Source organism: Symphalangus syndactylus, chromosome 21 (genome assembly GCF_028878055.3).
Source record: "Symphalangus syndactylus isolate Jambi chromosome 21, NHGRI_mSymSyn1-v2.1_pri, whole genome shotgun sequence".
Taxonomy (NCBI): Eukaryota; Metazoa; Chordata; class Mammalia; order Primates; family Hylobatidae; genus Symphalangus; species Symphalangus syndactylus.
Genome location: NC_072443.2, coordinates 74,220,176 through 74,244,439, shown reverse-complemented (window position 1 = coordinate 74,244,439; position 24,264 = coordinate 74,220,176). Strand labels below are relative to the sequence as shown.

At 39.5% G+C, this 24,264-nt stretch overlaps 1 protein-coding gene and 1 pseudogene across 1 annotated transcript in view; both read right to left on the bottom strand.

Annotated features, from left to right (window-relative positions):
- LOC129471228 (RNA-binding protein 43-like) overlaps positions 1-15,189 on the bottom strand; it is a 35,732-nt pseudogene extending 20,543 nt beyond the window's left edge.
- The window catches only part of FRMD4B (FERM domain containing 4B), a 379,712-nt gene that overhangs the window by 331,032 nt on the left and 24,416 nt on the right, over positions 1-24,264 (bottom strand). The gene's annotated exons all lie outside the window — the stretch shown is intronic.

Here is a 24,264-nt window from a genome sequence, read left to right as displayed (position 1 = left end):
TGACCCCCAAGAGTTACATCTCTATTTGTTATGGTAGGTTATATTTTTATTATCAGTTGTTTGCTCTTCTCCCAATAACAGCTTGCTTCCCCATCCATTGCTATGTGACTGGCATTGCCTACCCTAAGGAAGGAGAATACCTCTCCAACCCACTGATGTAAACTCTGACCATGTGACTTGTTTTGGTCAATAGGCTGTGGAAAGAAATGACATATGCTGTATCCAAGCTGAACCTTTAAGGGCTATCACAAGGTCCTGTCATATTTTCTTTTTTGTTCTCTGCCAAGTAGCTATCCCATCTTAGAATGAATCCCAGAATGGAGAAAACATTTGGAGCAGAGCCTCAGCTGACTTACAGCTAATGAGTACCACGAACAAGAAATAAATTTATTTTGTTATAAACTACTGATATTTGGGGGGTAGTTATTACTGAAGCATAACCTCACAAAAGCTGACTAATATACTTGTTATCTTTGTAATGCTTGTCAAAGTTCATAACTGAGTATAAATCTAGAGCACCTATCATGGTGTTTATAATTTATATCCTGCAAGTTACCACAAAATAATTTTGGATGACTGATTGCTTCTCATTTAGTGTTCATGGCCCAGTTATATGCAGTGGTGGTCAAAAATATGGGCTTTGTCTTTGTGGTTTAATGACTGGTAAGTTACTGAACTTATGAGTCTCAATATCCTCCTTATAATAATAATAATAATAGTAGTAGTAGTAATAATAATAATGTCTTCCCCATGGGATTTTTGTGTATACAGCGTGAAACACAGTGCAGGGGACATGGTAAAACACTCAGGAAACAGCAACTATAAGTTTTACCATTATAGAAGAAAGTGCCCTGATGGAACTTTTTTTAAGACATGGAGTCTTGCTATGGTACCCGGGCTGGAGTGCAATGGTTCTTCACAGGTACAGTTATGGTGCATTGCAGTCTCAAACTCCTGAGCTCAAGTGATCCTTCCACCTCAGCCTCCTGAGTATCTGGGACTACAGGCACATGCCACCATGTCTGGCTGAACTCTTTTTGATGTTTCCAGAAACAACCCCCCAATGGGTGGCGGAGTCCAAGGTGAGCCTAGCTAACACTAAGCACCATTCCCTAAGAAATAGCATTCTGGTGAGGCTGCTAAGATGTTACTTTTTAAACTGCATGTATACCATCCAAGGAAGAGTAGCTGGGGAGAATGCTGCCGAGGAAGCTGGATGGGAGCTGAGGGAATATATTGAGAAGTGGGATAGCCATTTTTCCTCTGAATTTCTTTGCATTCTGAAGCTCAATGAAAAGAGAACAATGCCTCCAGAGTTGGACCTCAAGTGAGAACTGAGGAGGACACCAGAATCAAGCTGGTGCTGTTGAACATTTGTCTTCATTTATGAGTAGCATTTGGTCAATTTGTTTTGCTAATGGGCGAAGTTTACATTGATTGAACTTATCATTTAATATTTTTGGAGAAGGCAATAAGGGGATTTTATGACAAGAATATTTTTCAGGACAATTATTTCCTGAATAACAAAGAGTATGCCTTTTGAATGATATGAATGAATTAAAGACTGCATGTGTGTGTGCATGAGAGAGAGAGAGAGACAGAAAGAGAAATCTGAAAGGATAAGAATATGAGAATAGTTGTGCGAATACAGCATGCTCTTCAAGGTATTGAGCTTAGAAGTATTTTCTGGGAATTGTTGATAGTTTCAGTCTTCCTCTTTTCAACAAGGATTCATCTTTCTCTGTTCAGGTGCTTTGCTATATGAATATACTCATGTAAGTTTCATAGCTTAGAACTCTACAACATATAACTGTTAAGAGTTATAAGAGTAAATAAACACTTAGCAGACACTTATTAGTATCTCTTACAGAGGAGAAAACTGAGGCTTACAAGTATTCACTGATTTGCAGACGGGATCACAGGCACTCATTATTCAAAGCTTATATTTATACCCAGGACTTATTCCTTCAATGAGTATTTATTGAGTATCTACTGTACACCAGGAGTATTTCCAACTTAATAATATCATATAATAAATTTCCTACTCTCATGAAGCTTATGTTCTATGTGGGAAGATAACTAAGCAAAAAACAATATAATTTAATATCATGAAAAATAAAACAGGACAGTGTGATATAAGGTGATAGTGGCACATTAGAAAGGATACTTGTTCATAAAAGTCCTTTGTAAAGCAAAGACACTGAGCTGAGACAGAATTGATAGGAAGCATTCCAGATGGGGGAATGGCAAGTGCAAAGGTCCTGAGGCAGGAATCGGCTCGGCAGACTTTACAACAGAAGACAGAAAACTGGTGTGGTGAGAGTGCCCTGAACCCAGGAGAAAAGGGTGTAATTGGGGTCCAAGAGATTATAGACTCTTTTGGGCCACAGTAGAGTCTGAATCTTATTCTAAGTGCAGTGGGAAGCCATTTATCTGAGTAGTAGTCAAGAAGTTCCTGCTAGGTCCTGTGTGGACAGTGGATTAGGTAGAAGCACAGAGTGCATGAAAAACAACAGCTGAGGAGAAAGGCTGTTGGTTTGGACCATGGTTGTAGCAGAAGAGATACAGAGAAATGGGTGAATTTGGGATATCTTTTGGATGGGAGCTGACAGGAGTTTGCTGTTGGACTAGATGTGAAGGAGAATGATAAAACAGAAAAAAGGACAGCTTCTCAGTTTATGACCAAAGTAATTAAATGGTGAAGCTTTATACTGATGATGCAATCCACATCTCTATAACTCTCCAGTAATCTCTAATTGTGTGTTCTGGTGAGGAATTCTCCCTACTGAAGCATTATCTTATTATTCTATCAGCAGGGAGTAGGAAGACAGAGAGAGACAGAGAGAGAGATTGATTCTAATAGATTGCATTTGAATTCAGACTCATCTGCTCCAAGCCTTCCAATGTTAATAGCTGTGGCCCGATTATAGGCATTGGCTCGGCCAATGATAGAGTGTGTTTTAGTGTCCAGTCCCTTGGATTTAAAGAAGACAGAGAGTCTAACAATATTGGCCTCTCCGGCCTTCCTGTTGCCCACTGCTGACCTGTGTCTGAAGCCCACTTCCTGGATCTGGCTTCACGGCTTGGCCAAGAAGACTCTGTGTACATGCACTGACAACATGTGATGACAGACTGGGTTCCAGAAGGGGATCTGGACCGTGGTCAAGGACATCTGAACGTCCCCGGAGGCCAGAAGATGACAGCCTGGCCACTTTGGCTTCCTGCCTTCTACAGGCAGAGTAGGCCAAGCCCCAGGACCCAGAGCTGTGGCTGAGCTGGGTCACCACTGTGGTTTGGACAGAGAGCAGGGTGGGGTGCGCTGTCCCCAGGCTGCTCTGGAGTTGGCTTCAGACAAGAGACTAAGGTCAGGCATGTGGTCGAAATCACACGTGTTCCTGGCAGAACTCTCATCAGGACTTATGAAAATAGATTTTATAACGTCAGCTGCACTTGGCAATGATAATTTCCTGGTTGAAGATGCGCGGAGGATCCCTAGGATATATAGTCTTAATGAGGATGGAAATGTGAACTCATTGCACTGAGTGGGTAATCCTTGGTAAAGCCTCCTATTTGGGTGTAGAGGAGAGTTTCAGTGAGTCAGGATGCTGGCTGATGGTTCAAGTGAAGAGAATTAATGAAGAAACTACTTGCAGAGGTGTAGGCTGGGCCAAGGGAATTAAGAAGGAATGGGAGCCACCTAAAAGGCTAGCAACAAGGGCAAGCAGGTACTACCCGTGGGCCTCAAGGGCACAAAGTGAGGGCACGTAGTTACCTGAGCTTGGTAAGAACTGGAACCACAGAGAAGGCTGCCACACTCCCCAAGACAGGGCTGGAGTCACAGAGAGGGAAGCAGTGACTGCCACAGAAGTCGCCCAGAAGTGGGAGAGAGAAAGGAAGGAAAACACATGCTCTCTTTCCTGTCATCTCCCATCGGGGAGGGAGGAAGTAGAAAAGGGAAGAGGATGAATCAGGAAGCACAAATGAAGAATCCCCAGGACAAGTGGGAAAGTCATGCTCTCCACATCACAGCATTAGCATTGTCTCTAAACGTGTCTACGCACACACATATACACACGCTCCTCCTACCAAAAAAGAAGGCCAACTTTGTATTTTTAAAATATTATCCTGGAAGCAGTGTGGTGTAGTTTAAAACACAATTCTATGTTTGGTGATATATCCTATCAGTAAAAAAATTTAAAAATCAGGCAATCCAAAATTTGCATATTTACTAATGTATAAATTGTATAAGGCAAGCTTGTCCAACCTGTGGCCCAGGATGGCTTTGAATGCAGCCCAACACAAATTTGTAAACTTTCCTAAAACACTATAAGGTTTATGCATGGACCTTTTTTTTTTTTTTTCTAGCTCATCAGCTATCCTTAGCGTTAGTATATTTTATGTGTGGCCCAAGACAATTCTTCCAGTGTGGCTCAGGGAAGCCAAAGATTAGACACCCCTGGTATATGGCATATATGTATTACCATATTAATATACAGTGTACAGTATAACACACTAGGTAAGGGCATGAATTCTGTAGCTCAGCTTCTTCATAGGGTTGCTGTAAGAATTAAATGAACATGTGCAGAGGCCTTAGGACAGTGCCTGCCTGACACGAGGCAAGCAGAACATGTGGTACATTATAGTATAAAACACAGCCCAACAGAGAAGTTTTATAAGGCTGAGGTAATATCATACTGAATGGGCAAAAACTGGAAGCATTCCTTTTGAAAACTGGCACAAGACAGGGATGCCCTCTCTCACCACTCCTATTCAACATAGTGTTGGAAGTTCTGGCCAGGGAAATCAGGCAGGAGAAAGAAATAAAGGGTATTCAGTTAAGAAAAGAGGAAGTCAAATTGTCCCTGTTTGCAGATGACATGATTGTATATCTAGAAAACCCCATCGTCTCAGCCCAAAATCTCCTTAAGCTGATAAGCAACTTCAGCAAAGTCTCAGGATACAAAATCAACATGCAAAAATCACAAGCATTCTTATACACCAAAAACAGACAGAGAGCCAAATCATGAGTGAATTCCCGTTCACAATTGCTTCGAAGAGAATAAAATACCTAGGAATCCAACTTACAAGGGATATGAAGGACCTCTTCAAGGAGAACTACAAACCACTGCTCAGTGAAATAAAAGAAAGCACAAACAAATGGAAGAACATTCCATGCTCATGGGTAGGAAGAATCAATATCGTGAAAATGGCCATACTGCCCAAGGTAATTTATAGATTCAATGCCATCCCCATCAAGCTACCAATGACTTTCTTCACAGAATTGGAAAAAACTACTTTAAAGTTCATATGGAACCAAAAAAGAGCCCGCATTGCCAAGTCAATCCTAATCCAAAAGAACAAAGCTGGAGGCATCACGCTACCTGACTTCAAACTATACTACAAGGCTACAGTAACCAAAACAGCATAGTAGTGGTACCAAAACAGAGATAGACCAATGGAACAGAACAGAGCCCTCAGAAATAATACCACACATCTACAGCCATCTGATCTTTGACAAACCTGACAAAAACAAGAAATGGGGAAAGGATTCCCTATTTAATAAATGGTGCTGGGAAAACTGGCTAGCCATATGTAGAAAGCTGAAACTGGATCCTTTCCTTACACCTTATACAAAAATTAATTCAAGATGGATTAAAGACTTACATGTTAGACCTAAAACCATAAAAACCCTGGAAGAAAACCTAGCAATACCATTCAGGCCATAGGCATGGGCAAGGACTTCATGTCTAAAACACCAAAAGCAATGGCAACAAAAGCCAAAATTGACAAATGGGATCTAATTAAACTAAAGAGCTTCTGCACAGCAAAAGAAACTACCATCAGAGTGAACACGCAACCTACAGAATGGGAGAAAATTTTTGCAACCTACTCATCTGACAAAGGGCTAATATCCATAATCTACAAAGAACTCAAACAAATTTACAAGAAACAAACAAACAACCCCATCAAAAAGTGGGCGAAGGATGTGAACAGACACTTCTCAAAAGAAGACAGTTATGCAGCCAACAGACACATGAAAAAATGCTCATCATCCCTGGCCATCAGACAAATGCAAATCAAAACCACAATGAGATACCATCACATACCAGTTAGAATAGCGATCATTAAAAAGTCAGGAAACAACAGGTGCTGGAGAGGATGTGGAGAAACAGGAACATTTTTACACTGTTGGTGGGACTGTGAACTAGGTCAACCATTGTGGAAGACAGTGTGGCAATTCCTCAAGGATCTAGAACTAGAAATACCATTTGACAGGCCGGGCGCGGTGGCTCACGCTTGTAATCCCAGCACTTTGGGAGGCCGATGCGGGCAGATCACAAGGTCAGGAGATCGAGACTACAGTGAAACCCCGTCTCTACTAAAAATACAAAAAATTAGCCGGGCGTGGTGACGGACGCCTGTAGTCCCAGCTACTCGGAGGCTGAGGCAGGAGAATGGCGTGAACCCAGGAGGTGGAGCTTGCAGTGAGCCGAGATTGCGCCACTGCACTCCAGCCTGGGTGACAGAGCGAGACTCCGTCTCAAAAAAAAAAAAAAAAAAGAAATACCATTTGACCCAGCCATCCCATTACTGGGTATATACCCAAAGGATTATAAATCATGCTGTTATAAAGACACATGCACACGTATGTTTATTGCGGCACTATTCACAATAGCAAAGACTTGTTACCAACCCAAATGTCCATCAATGATAGACTGGATTAAGAAAATGTGGCACATATACACCATGAAATACTATGCAGCCATAAAAAAGGATGAGTTCATGTCCATTGTAAGGACATGGATGAAGCTGGAAACCATCATTCTCAGCAAACTATCACAAGGACAAAAAAACCAAACACCGCATGTTCTCACTCATAGGAGGGAATTGAACAATGAGAACACTTGGTCACAGGAAGGGGAACATCACACACTGGGGCCTGTTGTGGGGTGGGGGGAGTGGGGAGGGATAGCATTAGGAGATATACCTAATGTAAATGACGAGTTAATGGGTGCAGCACACTAACATGGCACATGTATACATATGTAACAAACCTGCACAATGTGCACACATACCCTAGAACTTAAAGTATAATAAAAACCAATAGGGACATCAACTTTGAATATGCTTCTCCATGCCCCATCATGCATGCTTCCATCAGGGTATATACTTCCCACTTTGGAGATCACCAGCTAAACAGTTAGTATTTGCTACCGGGCAGACCATCCCACTGCACTACCTTGAGTAAATTTACCCATTGCAGCCTCACTGTTCTCATCTGTAAAATGATAACAGTTACTAGTATCCTGGTTGTTGGAGGACTAAATGCACTACATCCAGTCAAACACTTAGCCCAGCACATCAGTACTCAATACGATGTTACATGTGATTATTGTCATAAAAGGAATGGTCGTTGTATTAAAATCAGCAAAGAGAAAAAAACAAAAATTGTCCATACTCCTACAGGATCACATACAATCACTGTAAAATAATATTGGCATATGCTTTTTTGAGACCCTCTTGTAAAGCTTATACACACACATATTTTGCATAATTGGATCATACTGTACGTTCTGTGGTGGGTCTCTTTTTAATGGCTATAAAGTATAACATCTTATAGGCTCAAAATAATTTATTTACCCAATCCTATTGTTGGTCATTTATGTTTTTTCCATTTTTTTTTTCATTTTGAGTAATCCCGGGATGAATAATTTTTTTAACAGCTTCATTGGGATATAGTTTACACCTCATAAAATTCACCCACTTAAAGTGTACAATTCAATGGTTTTTAGTGTATTCAGAGTTGTGCAACCATCACCACAAGCTAAGTTTTGAACATTTTTGTCATTCCCAAAAGAAACCTATACCGGGTGTAGTCATCCCCAAACCACCCCTCCCAGACCCGGGCAACCTTCAATGTACATGATGTTTCTGTAAATTTGCCTATTCTGGGCATTTCATATAAATGGGATCACAAAATATGTGGTCTTTTGTGCCTGGCCTCTTTCAGTTAATGTTTGCGAGGCTCATCCATGTTATAGATCTACCAATACTTCATTCCTTTTTATTGCTGAATATTCCATGGAACAGATACACCATATTTTATTTATCCATTCATTAGTAATAGATATTTGGGTTGTTTCCAAGATGAACAATCTTATAGGTTAATCTTTGCACACATCTTAGTTGGTTCCTTTGAATATATTCCTAGACATGAAAATGCTAGGTCAAAGATGATACACATAATTTCTAAACTTTTGAATATTAGACACTTTTCATTAAAGCTTTATTTCTCACTTGAGCACACTGCTTACTTTCTTATTTGAAGGGTCACTGCTCTTCATCCTATCAACTACAAAACTTTTCTACTCGGTTCCTTATGATGCCTGGAGATATTTGCAATTTTTAATCTTCTAAAGCAACATCCCCCATTCTATCCTCTTTTGGATATCAGAGACTCTGATGGACAATGACACTCCTCAAGGAAACAAATAGTGGCCAGCACAGTGGCTTATGCCTATAATCCCAGCACTTTGAGAGGCTGAGACCAGGGGATTGCTTGAAGCCTGGAGTTAGAGACCAGCATGGGCAAGATAACAAGACCCCATCTCTACAAAAAATTAAAAATAAAAAAATAAGCTGGGCATGGTAGCACATGCCTGTAGTCCCAACTACTCAGGAGGTTGCAGCAGGAGGATCACTTGAGCCCAGGAGTTCGACGTTACAGTGAGCTATGATCGCACCACTGCCATCCAGTCTGGGTGACAGAGCAAGACCCTATCTCAAAAACAAAAACCAAAAAACTAAAAAGAAAAAACAAAACAAAAAAAGGATATAAACAGTAATTACTTGTATCATTCTTTACCATTTTCAACTGGAAGCCCCCTGGAGTGTGACATTAGTGAAAGTCAGCTTGTAAGACTTGTAAGTGGCAGTCTCTTTAAAGCGTCTCACTTGGTCCTTGTAAGTAGGTGTTTCTACTATCAACCTCTTGAAAGTGGTTAATATCCAGAAAAATAATTTCTTATGCAGTAAAATTTTGACCCAAGGTTTCATAGCACCTAAGAAGCCAAGTATCATTAGGCTCATAATCTTATTTGCAACATGTTACAGATAAACTGACTTTCTCCTTCTTAAGAATTTGAAGGAAGTGAAAATTTGTTTTCTACATACTGTGGATTTTAATCCAACATAGCTGTTAAACTCCTGGGGCAGCCTCCTGGGTGAAATCTACTCACACATTTTCTTTATTATATGAAAGGACCATGTGGGAAAGGCAGCTGGTGGGTAAACACCAGGCTTAAGCCTTAGTCAGTGTGAATCCTGGATAATGTTTACAAATAGAATGGTCTCTGCAGCAACCAACTAACAGTAGATAAGAGAGCTGCCTCATTTACAGCTGCGTTTAATCTTTCCAAAGCCTGAAAAATATTGGCTGAATGCTGGTGAATAGGATGGCTTATCGTGCCCTCACCTTCACCCCTGGACACGCTTCCTCCACCGACCTTTCTGGTCACAAGCAACAAAGGTGGTTAAAAATACTCCATTCTTTGTACAAAGACCATCTACTGCAGCCCCAAGGCCCTTAATGTTATTATCCGTGGTGCTGATGGATTGGCCCTGATCTTCACCCCACTTCCTCTTCGGAACAACACGCATTTATGTTGAGAAGACAGTCTGGCGGGGACTCATTAAGTGTGGGAATTCTCTTACATGCCAGTTAGGCGAGGCATTTTACATAGGATATCCAATTTCAACATAACAACCACCCACAAAGTAGGTGCTATTATGCCCATTCTAAGGATGAGAAAGTGGAGGCGTAGTTGTGCTGTGCATCCTGGAACCCAAGTGTAAAAAAAAAAATCGTATTAAATACAGACTTCTTATGAATGTACTTAGGAAGTGTATTAATTCCTCAGAGTAAATAAAGGTAACTCTACTGCTAAATTCTTTCTTTTTTTTTTCTTTTTGAGACAGGATCTCGTTTTGCCACCCAGGCTGGAGTGTGCTGGCAACATCGTTGCTCACTGCAACCTCGACCTCCCTCGCTCAAGCAATCCTACTGCCTCAGCCTCCTGAGTCTGGGACTATAGGTGAAGGCCACCACACCCAGCTACAGCTAATTTTTTGGGGGGAGTGGTTAGAGATGGGGTCTCACTATGTTTCCCAGGCTCATCTTGAACTCCTGGACTCAAGCAATTCTCCTGCCTTGGCGTCCTAATGTGCTGAGATTACAGGGGTGAGCCACAGTACCTGTCATCCTACTGTTAAATTCCTGCCTCTCAGCTGGAGACAGTGCACACTGCAGTGACCATTTATTTTAATATAAATGCTGCCGTGCTGTACTTTCCAAGGTGTTAATTTCAGAGAAAATGTCCCACCAAAACTGGGGTGGGTCATATGATCAATAAATTTTGTTAAATTAAATTATACAGGATTCTTGACTGTGGACCTTCATAGAGACTCTAATATAAGGATGTGTATTGTGAAGCCCCAAGATGGGTGAAGAATCAATACTATTTCTGTGGAACACCAGTTAGCCTTTAATGGAGCTGTTTTTTGTGACACACACAAGCAGAATGAACTTCCTAATGGCCATTCATGTTTGGTTTGATTTTTAAATAGGCAGTATATACAGACAGTAAATTTTGAGTATCCAGAGTTATTCAGTGAAAAGTTCATCTCCCTTTAACCTTTGCCTCTAAAATTCTCTCTTAAGAAACAACTACTGTTTTCAAGTTCTAAGATATTTTAGGCATATGCAACCATGCACGCACATGTGTATGTGTGTATATGTGTAGTTTGTGTGTGTGTGTGTTTCAATTTTGAGTCACAGTATATATATTGTTCTGTACTTTGTATTCTTCCTTAATAGATGTGAGAAATCAGTCCACAACCGTATATATAAGGCTGTGTCATTTTTTTTAAAACCTACATAGTATTTTACGGTATAGATGTGTTAAATATGTTTAACCAGTACCATATTGATGAACGTTTAGAACATTTCTAATCTTTTACTGCTACAAATAGTGCTGTAGTGGGTGCCCTTGTACATTTTTCCTTGCATCATGGTGTTTCTTGTATCAGATTTTGATTTTTAGAAAGGGGTATCATAATATAATACGATTCTGTGAAGTCAAAAATGGCCCAGGTTTGCAGCCTTCTGATAGTCTGGCTTGATCCAGAGATAGAAGAATTTAGAGTTTACGGAACTAAGCCCTAAAAAAAAATTATCAGAGCTTGTTTAAAATAGAGGGAAAAATAGGTTATTTTTTTCAGAGGTAAGAAAAATTAAGGTTTTTAAAAAATCTTATTTCTTTTAGCGGTAAAGAGGTTTCGGGTTATACGCATGTTCCTACGCATGGCCATATGGAACTTAAGGCATGAAATCTCTAAGAACAGGGATTTCCCACATGGCTAACCTTTGATTCTTAACTGAAAAAGTAACTGCTTTATTCACCCTGGTTCAGAAGCAATAGTTTTGTTCAGAAGCAATAGTTTTGCTTCCGCACTATCTTGCACTGCATTTAGTTTCTGCCAAATAGTATTTCATTGACTCTAAAACACTAAAAGTTGTTCTTTCTCCTGAACATATTTCTCCCTCTTCTTTTTGTTTTCTGAATGGCAAAAAATAACATAATAAAGGGTAACCTTTTATGTAAGAAAAAAATAAAACTTTTATTTTATTAAATGAGGTTAATGTCTAGCTGGAATTCAACAACAGAACTTGATAGAAAGAAGTGCTCCCACATTTTGTTCAACAGCTTTACTGATGATGTCTTCCACTTTTAAAAAAATCAATTTTATCAACAGGGTTCAATCGCAGAACAGGCTGGGAAAATTTCCTTGAAGACAAATTACTGTTGGGACAAATTACGTGGCTTCCAACGTGGTTAATCCAGCTATTATTTCATTATTTCCTAGTCAATGAGAATAGGGGAAGGGGAAAAGAAAGCATCCTCCTACTGCACTCCAGCCTGGGTGACAGAGTGAGAATACGTCTCACAGAAAAAAAAAAAAAAAAAGAAAGCATCCTCCTAGCCCAAACTTAGATATATGAACACAGCTGACTACAAAGTAGGCTAGGGAAAGTAGTCTCTAATTGGGCATCCACCTGCCCAGATAAAACTTGGAGGAATATTCTATCATTAAAAGGATAAAAGGTAAGCAACCAATGGGCCAAAGAAGAAACCACAAGGGAAATTTAAAAATATCAGGTGATTTAAGAATATTTTGCATTATCTGGTCCTTGTTTGGGACAGTACAGAGCAACATATTATAGCCACCATTCATCATAAAGTGCCATCACTCTGGGTCAGGTACAACAACCTACAAGGTGGATCCTTCCAACAACCTAAAAGGTGGGTACTGCTGTTATCTCCAGTTCATAGACAAGGAATCTAGGGCACAGGACAATCTCAAGACCACACAGCTAGAATGTCCTAGAGCTAGAATTTGAACCCATTGTTTTAAAACCTTGTTTTAAAACCTTATTCTCTAGACCAGGTCTTGAATTCTTTTAAACCCAAATACATGTAATCACCCGTTGAGAGCAGAAGTTTTGTCTCTGCTCCCATCTAGCTATGTCAAGTGATACATGGATGATCTCCACTGTTCACAGGCTTCTGCAACAGTGGGGTTTGTTCTACATTTGAGCAGCCCTGCTCCAGAATGATAGCTCTCCAGGCCAGATGGTGAAGCAAGCTCTATGACACAGGTGACAGTTTCAAGAAATGAGAGATTCTGACCATTTTATTACCTCCCCATGGGACAGAAGCGATCGCTTGCAGTGCCATCTAACTCTACGTCTTCACTTGAGGCCAGCTGAACAGGCAAGTCCCTTGCCAAATTCCAACAGAAACATTCATCAGAATTTTCCCTTAGGAATTTTTGCAAAAACTAGCTGTTCCCTCCCACTATGTTGTAATATGTAGAAATGGTCATCTAGTTAGGGGTACACAGAATCAAGTATGACAAGTTATCAATTTCCCCTTTTTCAAGGTGCTGGAAGTGAGTCATTAAGTAAATCTTGACTATCAGGGTGTCTTCAGACCTCTAAAGAAGCATTTGATGAAAGAGTTCTCAGAAACGTGGGTCTAAATTTGACTCTAGTCCTGAGGACATCTGGTCAATTGCATTTGTCTTCTGCAACTGTAAAAACTCATTTACTGCTGGAAAATCTCAGAAACCTTGTAGAGTCATATGTCATTTTATTGCACTTCACAGGTGTTAATTTTTTGTTTTGTTGTGTTTTTTACAAACTGAAGGTTTATGGCAACCCTATATCAAGCAAATCTATTGGTGCCATTTTTCCAACAGCATGTACTCACTTTATGTCACTGGGTCATATTTTAGTAATTTTACTAAAATTTTAGTAAAATTTGATACTAAAGCGAGTATCAAATATTGCAATCAAGCAAGTCACATGATTTTTTGATTTCCCAGTGCATATAAAAGTTCTGTTTACACTATACTCTGTAATACAGATTTATGCTATGGAGTATAAACAGAGCTTCTATATGCACTGGGAAATTAAAAAATCACGTGACATGCTTGATTGCAATATTTGATACTCACTTTATTGAGGTGGTCTGGAACCAAACCTGCAACATCTACAAGGTAGATATTGTACCTCCCAAGGTCTCTGTTTCCCCCCGAATATTCATCCAGAACAATTATGTCTACTTTAAGAGAGGGTTCTGGGATTAAATTACACAATCCCTATAGAATACTTAGTATATAGCAAACTTATAGTAATAATAGCTATTTTTGTTATTAGCTCAAACTCCACAAAAAATCAGAGAGATGACAATATTATAACATAAAACAATAGTGTCAGAAGCAGTAGCCAAGGCAAGATGAAAAATTAAGTCAGTCCAGAAGTCTATACAAAAACTACTAAGCAATTTATCTTATGGTGATGATTCATAGATGTTTTATTCTTCTCCTTGATAATGAATTGCCTTTGTATTACTTTTATTATCGGACAAAACAATAAAGCAGTTTCCACTTGGGGAGAAAGAACTTAGATGAAGTTTGGGTGTTTTTGAAATTATAAATCAAGGGTAAAACCAATTCAACTTACAAATTCTCGGTTTTCATATACTCTCCAAGGAAAGGAGCCCAGCCCATGAGTATACTTGTAGAACAAAATTTACACATGTAGGGCTACAGAGCTCTAAGAGGCCAGGCAACAAGCAAGCCAAAGGTGTTGATGACCACAGCAGGCAGACTCACACTTACTAATACTACTTGCAGCCCTAAATTCCCATGCACTACTCTATAATTTCCAGACCACCCACATTTACACTAACAAGCCCACATACAGGGCACAACAAGCATTCTCATGCAGTTCTGTCATCATGCCCAGTTTTCATGCCTGACCTTTTCTCATACTTCAGAACATTCTGACACTTCCTCTCTGCCTAACTTCAAAGCAGTGAGCATGGGAGAATAATTTACATTCTTATAGTTGACCAATAAATCTAACCATTTTTTCCTTGCAGACCAGTAGAGCATTTTATTTACATGTGGGGTCATTTATAAATAGAGTACTTTATTAAGTTCATAAAGATATATCAGAACAAACACCATTTTTCCAAGTACGTTTAATGAATCCTTGGGGTTAAGATTTTGTTGAGATTAGATATTTCGACCTAATCAACTGCCATAGGGACATTAAATTTTATCAAATACAGATCTTCAGGTTCATGGTCCCAGCAGTTGTATAAGCATCACTGCAGAATCTATTTATTTTGCATTTCATTTTTTTCCCTAAGGCAAATCCTCTTTAAAACCATGTTGGATAATATTTTTAACAATCTTTTTAAACTGAAAAAAAATTTATAATTTTTTTAATGTTCAGGTTTCCTATGTTTAAATTATGCCAGCCACTGTGCTAGGCCCTGAGGATACCTAGGCAAAACACACATAGTCCCTGCCTACATGGAGCTTAGAGTACAGAGGGGAAGCAGCAAGAAGAATATCATGCCTATATAATCACACATGCCTGTATAATTAAAAACACAGGATGCAGTGGGCACACGTGGTGGCCATGGAAACACAACTCTCCAACTGCAGGGAGCATACCTGACTGACAGCCGCAGCTGTTGCTCCTCTAGATCCTTCAGGCCACCCCCAGCCAATGGCTCCCATTCCTATCAGAGGCAGAACTTGTCTAACGTGCATCTTGGGCTAAGAACACCCCACTGGCATCACTGAAGTGTTCTTAGAGTGAGTACAGTCTGAGACTCTTCCTATCCACTCCTTCTTCCTTCCCTTTCTCCTTTCTCAAGGATCAAACCTGCATTTGTGGTCTGAAGGCTCTCCCTGCCTATTCTTACCCCTTACCCCTGCACTGTATACTGCACAGGTGTTTTCCCTCGTTAAGTCCCTTGGATATCTCATCTACTTTTGGCATCTGCTTCTCAGAGGACCTGTACTATATACAACATAGAAGACAGGAGTACAACCTAGTCTGAGGGATCAGCGAAGACATCTTGGAGGGGGCAATAAATGACTTGAGATGAGGACAAGCAGAAAGCAATGATGCTAAGAGGAGGCAATGAACATTCCACATACAGAAATTAGCATGTCACAGGACAAAAGAATGAAGAAGAGAGCTTTATGTTCTTTGCCTAGAATACAAAGCAAGAGAGAGAAGAAGCTGCAGAGGTAAGCAAGGACCAAATAAAAAGAAGAAAAACAAGAAAAGCATCTACTCTGGCTCACCACAGCGAGGCACTGCACAGTGCTGGAGTTAAGATGAAAAACCCTACACACATAGACTTGGGCCCTACTTAATACTTTCATAATAATTTATTTACTTAGTTTTAATATCTTAATAAGGAAGGCAAACAAAGAAGAAAGCCAACACTGCATAATTTATTGGGTCAATGTAGCACTTTTGGTAAAGCTAAAATATTCATATAGTACAGGCTAAGCTACTATAACAAAGAGACCCTCAAAATACAATGGTTGAATTGAGATAAATCTGTATTTGTTTTTCACGTAATGGTCTAAAGAGAAGCAGAGAATCTAGGGAAGGTGGATAGTTCTGCTCTATAGAGTTACCCAGGGATCCATGATGATGGGTGAGCTCTGCCATCTTTCAAACATGGCTTCCAATGTGGTTGCTCCAGATATTATTATTTCCTCATTTCCTAGTCAATGAGAATAGGGGAAGGGAGAAGGAGGATCCTACTGGCCCAAATTTAGACACAGGAACACAGCTGATTGCAAAGTAAGCTAGGGAAAGTAGTCTCTGACTGTGCATCCACCTGCCCAAATAAAACTTGGAGGAATGTTCTATCATTAAAAGGATAAAAGGTAAGCAACCAATGGGTCAAAAAAGAAATCACAAGGGAAATTTAAAAATATACTGAGACAAGTGAAAATCAAAATATTACATACCAAAATTTATGACATGCAGTGAACGCAGTCATAAGAGGGTTTGTAGCTGTAAATGCATATATTAAAAAAGAAGAATGATCTCACATCAACAACCTAACTTTATAACTCAAAGAACTAGGAAAATAAGGACTAATTAAATGCAAAGCTAACAAAAGGAAGGAAATAATAAAGATTAGAGCAGAGATAAACAAAATAGAGAGTAGAAAATTTGTAGGAAAAAAGTCAATGAAACTGAGTTAATATTTTGAAACAAATCAACAAATTTGATAAGCTCTTAGATGAACTAAGAAAAAAAGATAAGACTCAAAAAACTAGAATTAGAAAGGAAAGAGATGTTAGAAGCAATGTCATAGAAATAAAAGGGATTATAAGAGAATACAATGAACAATTATATACCAACAGATTGGATAATGTAGAAGAAACATAAGAATTCCTAGAAACACACAACGTATCAAGACTGAATCATGAAGAAATACAAAATCTGAACAGACACGTAACTAATAAGCAGATTGAATCAGTAATCTAAAACCTCTCAACAAAGAAAAGCCCAGGACCAGATGGCTTCACTGGAGAATTCTGCCAAACATTTGAAAAAGAATAACACCAATCCTCCCCAAACTCTTCCAAAAACATTGAAGAGCAGTAAACACATCCAAACTTATTTTATGAGGCCAGCATTACCTTAATACCAAAGGCAGACAAAGATGCTACAAGAAAACTACTGACAAATATCCCTAAGAAATAATGATGTACAAACTTCAACAAAATCCTAGCAAACAGAATTCAACAGCATACTAAAAGGAATATACAGGGCAACCAAGTGAGATTTATTTCTGGAATACAAAGGTAGTTCAACATGCAAAAATCAATCAATTTACAAATTACTACTGTAATTTATATTACATTAAGAGAATAAAGGACAAAAACCACAGAATCAACTCAATCAATACAGAAAAAGTATATGAAAAGATTAAACACCCTTTTATGATAAAAATACTCAACAAATTAGAAATAAAAGGAAACTACTTCAACATAATTAAGGCCATATATGAAAAATCCACAGCTAACATAATACTCAGTGGTGAAAGATAAAGCATTTCCTCTAAGATCAGGAACAAAACAAGGATCCCAGCTTTGCCAGTTCTTTTCAACATAGTATTGAAAGTCCATGCCAGAACAATTAGGCAAGAAAAAGAAATAAAAGGCATCCAAATTGGAAAGGAGGAAGTAAAATGATCTCTGATCACAGATGACAAATCTTATATGTAGATAAACCTAAAGATTCCACCAAATAATCTGTTAGAATTAATGAACAACTTCATCAAGATTGCAGGATACAAAATCAATATAAGAAATCAGTTGCATTTCTACACACTTATAATGAACAATTTGAAACGGAAATTAGGGGAACAATTCCATTTACCACAGCATCAAAAAGAATAAAATATTTAAGAATAAGCTAACCAAGGAGGTGAAAGAGTTGTACACTGAGAACTACAAAACATTGCTGAAAAAAATAAAGAAACAGGCCAAGTTCAGTGGCTCACGCCTGTAATCCCAACACTTCGGGAGGCCAAGGTGGGTAGAATACTTGAGATCAAGATTTCAAGACCAACCTGGCCAACGGGGTGAAAGCCTGTCTCTACTAAAAATACAAAACTTAGCCAGGCATGGTGGTGGGCACCTGTTTTCCCAGCTACTCAGGAGGCTGAGGCAGGAGAATCGCTTAAACCTGGGAGACAGAGGTTACAGTGAGCTGAGATCATGCCATTGCATTCCAGCTTGGGTGACAGAGCAAGACTCCACCTCAAATAAATAAATAAATAAATAAATATTAATAAATAAATGGAAAGACATTCTGTGTTCATGAATTGAAAAACTTAATACTGTTAGGATGTCCATGTTACCCAAAATGATCTACAGATTCAAAACAATCCCTGTCAAAATCCCAATGGCATTTTTTGAAGAAATAAAAAAATCCATCCTAAAATTCCTATGGATTCTCAAGGGACCCTGAATAGTCAAAATACTTTTGAAAAAAATGAACAAAGTTGGAAGACTCATACTTCCTGATTTAAAAACATATTACAAAACTGCAAGAATCAAAGCTATGTGGTACTGGCATAAAGACATACAAATAGACCAATGGGATAGAGTAGAGGTCCCAGAAACAAATATTCACATATACGGTCAAAGGATTTTCAACAAGGAGCCTAAATCACTCAATGGGGAAAGGTGTCTTACATGGCAGGAACAGGAGCAAGAGAGAGTTGGGTGAGGTATGGGGTGCAACACACTTTTAAACAGATAGATCTCTCAAGAACTCACTATCACAAGAACAGGACCAAGGGGATGGTGCTAACCATTCATGAGACATCCACTCCCATGATCAAATCCTTCCACCAGGTCCCACCTCCCACACTGGGGATTACAATTCCACATGAGATTTGGATGTGGACACAGATTCAAACCATATCACCAAACTAAAGGAATGAGAAGTCATGCTCCACCTTCTTAAGACTGCAGTATCTTCCATTATTTTGAAGACTTTTGCATGGGAAATTTGTCTATTCTCCCCAATTTATTTACATACTTGGTCTTTCATTTGTATCAGTATCGACTCATGGGTATTTTATTCTTTGGGTTATAATTCAATACTATTTTATTTACTTTCTTGCTTAAACTGTTGGAGCTTTGGCCATTGAGATCTTTTTCATTAGGCTCCTGTGTTCCTTTGATGTATTCCCATCATTGTGGCCAAAAATAATTTTCAAAATATTAAAAATATAATGAAGAAATAGATATAGAATATGTATCTAAAGATTTATTTAATTAATAAAGAAACCAGAAGGATGATAGAGTTCAAAGGAAAACAGAAGAAACTGATGCATATATAGTTTCTAAATGGAAAATATAATGCCGAAATAAGATTGCTAAATTAGAAACAATGCTGGTTAATGTCATACACTGCATTACTGCATTAAACTTATAACTTTTGGGGTTAACGTCGCTCATGAACAAAATAATTTGCATCTTTGGGTAAGCAGAATAACTGCCCCCAAAAGATAGCCATGTCTTGGCCAGATGCAATGGCTCATGCTTGTGCTTTGTGAGGCTGACGCACGAGGATCATTGGGGCTAGGAGTTCAAGACCAGCCTGGGCAACAAAGAGAGACTCCATCTCTAAAAACAATTAAAAAATTAGTCAGGTGTGGTGGTGCATGCCTGTAGTCCCAACTACTCAGGAGAATGAGGCAGGAGGATTGCTTCAACCCAGGGGTTTAAGGCTGTGGTGAGCAATGATGGCATTACTGCACTCTAGTGTGGGCAACAGAGCAACACCCTATCTGTATAATAATAATAATAATAATAAAATAATAATAATAAAGATTTCCATGACTTAATTCTGGAAATGGCAGCTATATCATTTACGTGACAAAAGAGGTTTTATTGCAGATGTGATGAAGTTAAGGATCTTAAGATGGGGATATTATTTAGGTGAGCCCAATGTAATAATAAGAATCCTAATAAGAGAAAGGAGGCAAGAGGGTCAAAGTCAAAAAGAGATTGGAAGATGTTATACTGCAACTTTGAAAATGGAGAAAGGAGCCCAGAGCCAAGGAATATAGGCAGCTCCTAGAAAGTAGAAAACACAAAGGAAAAGGTTTTCCCCCTGGAACTTCCAGAAGGAATGCAACCCTGCCAACATCTTGATTTTAGCCCAGTGAAACCCGGCAAAGACTTCTGAGCTACAGAGCTGTAATGCAATAAATTTGTGCTTGTATTAAACCATTAAACTTGTGGTAATTTGTCATGGCAGCAATAGGAAACTAATGCAATCTCTACCAGAGAGAAGTCATTGGATCTTATCAGTTTTCTATGAGTCAACATTTAACACTATAGAATCTGGTCTCTAAACAATAATTAATCATCAGTCAAAGTTATTATTCCCTAGAGAGCTGGAAAACTGCTGGATGGCCATGATGGAACAGAGCTCAAATAGTGTGTTGAACAGTGATCTTTTTGCTGTATTCCCAAATTTTAGATAACCTTTCTTAAAAACTATTTGCTGTGCCCATGTTTCTCTCAGAAGCATTCACATACTACCATACCTCTCCTCCCTCTGGAGGGTAGCATTGTTACTACACATTAACCCATTATTTGGGGGCCTTTGATAGCTTTGGACTCTTTACACATGAGGCCTTTGAAAAGGCAGTATCTTAAGGATGAGATTTAATGGTCAGACAATTTACCTTGCCTTTGGAAGGATTCAGGTCATATCTCTGATACGAATGCTACTTTCTGTTAAACATTTTTTAAAAATCCATTGACACCAAAGTTTATACATTAACTGACATTGTTCCTGAAGCCAGAATCTGTAAACGCATATTTCTTGTTTTTTCAATAATGTGCAACATGTACAACATACTCCCTCCATTCCACTTTTTCCTCTGTGATGGCTCGCACAAATACCACCCTATGTCAGATTGATTTGTTCAGCCCAACAACCTTGTGAAAAAAAAGAGCACCAGTCACATAAATAGACATCATAAAGATTAAGAAATAATTGAACAGAGTAAAAAAGTTTTAACTGAAAGTAGTGTTAGGATCAGAGATATAACCCAAATCCTTCCAAAGGGAAGGAAAATTGCCTGACCATTAAGTCTCATCTTTAAGATATTGACCTTTCAAAGGCTTCATGTGTAAGGAGTCCAAAACTTCAAAGGCCCCCAAATAATGGATTAATGTACAGTGACAATGCTACCCTCCAGGGACATGCTGTGAAAAGAACCGGGCTTCCTGACTCCAATCTTCTGCTTCCAAATCCACCCTGCATGCCCCACCCAGCCTCTTCTTCAGAAAACACTTTACCAGCTCACAACATCTTTGAGCCTCCTTACTGCCTTTAACTCAAGTGTGGAATCTCAAATGCCTCTGTTACCTATCTGGCTCCATTCCCGCTGCCCACGTTGTAAGAAACCCCTGCTGGCCTAGTGCAGTGGTTTTCATACTTAAGTGTCCATGAACATCACCCTGAGGGTTTGCAAAAACAGCTTGCTAGGCTCCACCACAGAGTTTCTGATTCTGTAGAGAGTAAAACTCAAGAATCTGCATTTCTAACAAGTCCCCAAGAGATGCTGCTGCTGCTGCTGGTTTAGACATCATACTTTGAGAACCACAGGAATCTGAGCTCTGGGCTACTCTTTTTTTAAGCAAACTTAGAATAATTAAAAAGTGACCCCTAGCAAATAGGAGACTCTTGGGGTGATAAAGATATTCTTTATCTTGATTGGTGCAGAGATTACAATGTGTATGCCTTTGTCAGTTTCATCAAATTATACATTTAAAGTAGGTGTACTTTACTGTATATGAATCGTGCTTTAATAAAATTGATCTTAAATTTTTTAAAACACAGAAACAATGTATTCTTTTACATTGGACACATCTGATCAATCATCATTCAGTGATAACTTATTGAGTCCCTTCTTCCCTTCTTAATGTAAAGCTAAGTTCTGGCAAGTTCTGGGAATATAAAGGTGGCTAAGATGCTAAGCTTGTCTGGAAATGTTTCCCATTCTGATGGTGAATACTGAGAAGTATACTGCCAATTACAATATTACATAGTAAATGTTAGAATAGGGAAAAGGCAAGACCATATAGGGTTTGGCACTAGAAGTGACAGTATTCTATTTCTACTATCATTTTCTTAAACAACTCTGTGGTCCACATTGTAGCAGAGAATGTGACACCTGGTGTTATCTACACTTCCACCCCCTGGGCCACAGCTGGCTGGAGCAAAGATTGACCCCGACCAAGCTAGACCAACCCAACATGTTTGGAACAAGGATTTTGAAGGTGAGCCAGTTAGACTTAGCTGTGGGGAGCTATAGTGTTTAGGACTGAGCCCTGTGCAAGCCAAGGAAGGTAGGCTGAAGAGACTAGGAGGGAAACAAGACCAGCCCTCTGCAGATCTAGGGCAATTCCTGATAAGGTTCTGGTTCCTCTGAGACCTGGATAGACCCTTTGCAAAGAGTGCTGGGAGATTCTTCCGGGGGCAGTGGTTCTCAAATACACACGTGCAGAAGCAACATCCAGGCAGCTTGTTTCTGTGTTGACATCTCAGATTCCCCTCTGAAGAATCTGTTGAGAAGGTGTGGGCACGGCACAGGAATGGGAATGTTTAACAGGCACCCCAGTGATCTTGATGGAAGTCTGTGGGTTATATTCTGAGAAACAGTATCCTCCATTTGTTTGTTTGTTTTTAACTTCAGCCCCTTTGAGTGGGTGTCTGGTTCTTAGAATCAGAAAGTACTAATTAAGGTAGTGCATATTACCAAGGTTTGGGAAGCAAAGGCAAGCCATTAGACGAAGTGATATGAGGGTCCTCAGGGATGAGTGGGAATTAGTGTATGGCTGGGGAGGGCAGGGGAAAGGTAGGCTGTGCAAAGGACCTTGGTCAAGAGGGAGTCTGGTATATCTAAGGATCCAAAATTCAATATGAATAGAGCAGCAGCATCTGTGTGTATGTGGCGGGGGCTGGTAGGTGGGTAGAGAGAGAACGCTGACCAACAATCAGGAATCCCCCTGTTGGAAAGCAGTCATCCTCTTACTTCTTCCCATGGGCAATACTCTATTCCTCCTCACGCCTCAGGGATCCTGCTGGCTTTTTGGCTGCTGTCTTCTATTTTCTCTACCTAGACCCTTTCCCTCTCTGGCTAGCTTCCCTAACATTTCTAGAATCAAACCCCCACATTTTAATATTTGTTTTTATTTCCATAGGTTTTTGGGGGGAACAGTTGGTATTTCGTTACATGAGAAAGTTATTTAGTGGTATTTGTGGGATTTTGGTGCACCCATCACCCGAGCAGTGTACACTGAACCCAATTTGTAGTCTTTTATCCCTCACCCCCTCCCACCCTTTTCCCTGAGTCCCCAAAGTCTACTGTATAATTCTTATGCCTTTGCATCCTCATAGCTTAGCTCCCATTTATGAGTGAGAACATATGATGCTTGGTTTTCCATTCCTGAGTTACTTCACTTAAAATAATAGTCTCTAATTTTGTCCAGGTTGCTGAGAATGCCATTAATTCATTCCTTTTTATGGCTGAGTAGTATTCCATCATATATATACATATCTCACAGTTTCTTTATCCACTCATTGACTGATGGGCATTTGGGCTGGTTAAATATTTTTGCAATTGTGAATTGAAAACCCCACATCTTTAAAGCGTACTTCATGCTAAAGCCTACTGGAAAAGAGATTTGGGGTGTATACCAGATACCTCTTGGGCTGCACCCTGCAACCTCTCTTCTGGGCTGCTCCCTGCCTTAGCTACACCAGAGGTCTCTCTCTTTCTGTCCAGGGGCTTGGCATGGGATGGCTGCTGGGAGCCACTCAGTGTGAGGGAGCTAACACCCAAGAAGAAACCCTTGGCCAAAAGGGGACAATAGCCCATGGAAAAATATTCCTTTTTTCTTCCTGGTGGGTAGAAAATTCTAAGATGTATTTTACGTAGCATCTCAGAGCATCCTCAGTGGGACTGAGGTCTGGTGGCCACTTTCCAATCCTTGCTCCTGCTCCTTGAGATCTCTTCCCAGAATAAACCACAGGCACCCAAGCTCTTAGACAAGCTGACATCAATAATCACCAAAGGGAAGGACCAAGGTCATCAGAATATTAGAAAGGCTTATTTATCTACCTGGTCTACCTGAAAATGCATATGGGCTTGTTCAGGTCTCTAGTATTCTAAATTTTTCACTTTGTTCTAGATATTCCCATGAGAATAACCTTAGTTCTGTCTGGAGTGAGTTTGGATTTTATTCTGGGAATTAGCACTTCCAATCCTATCT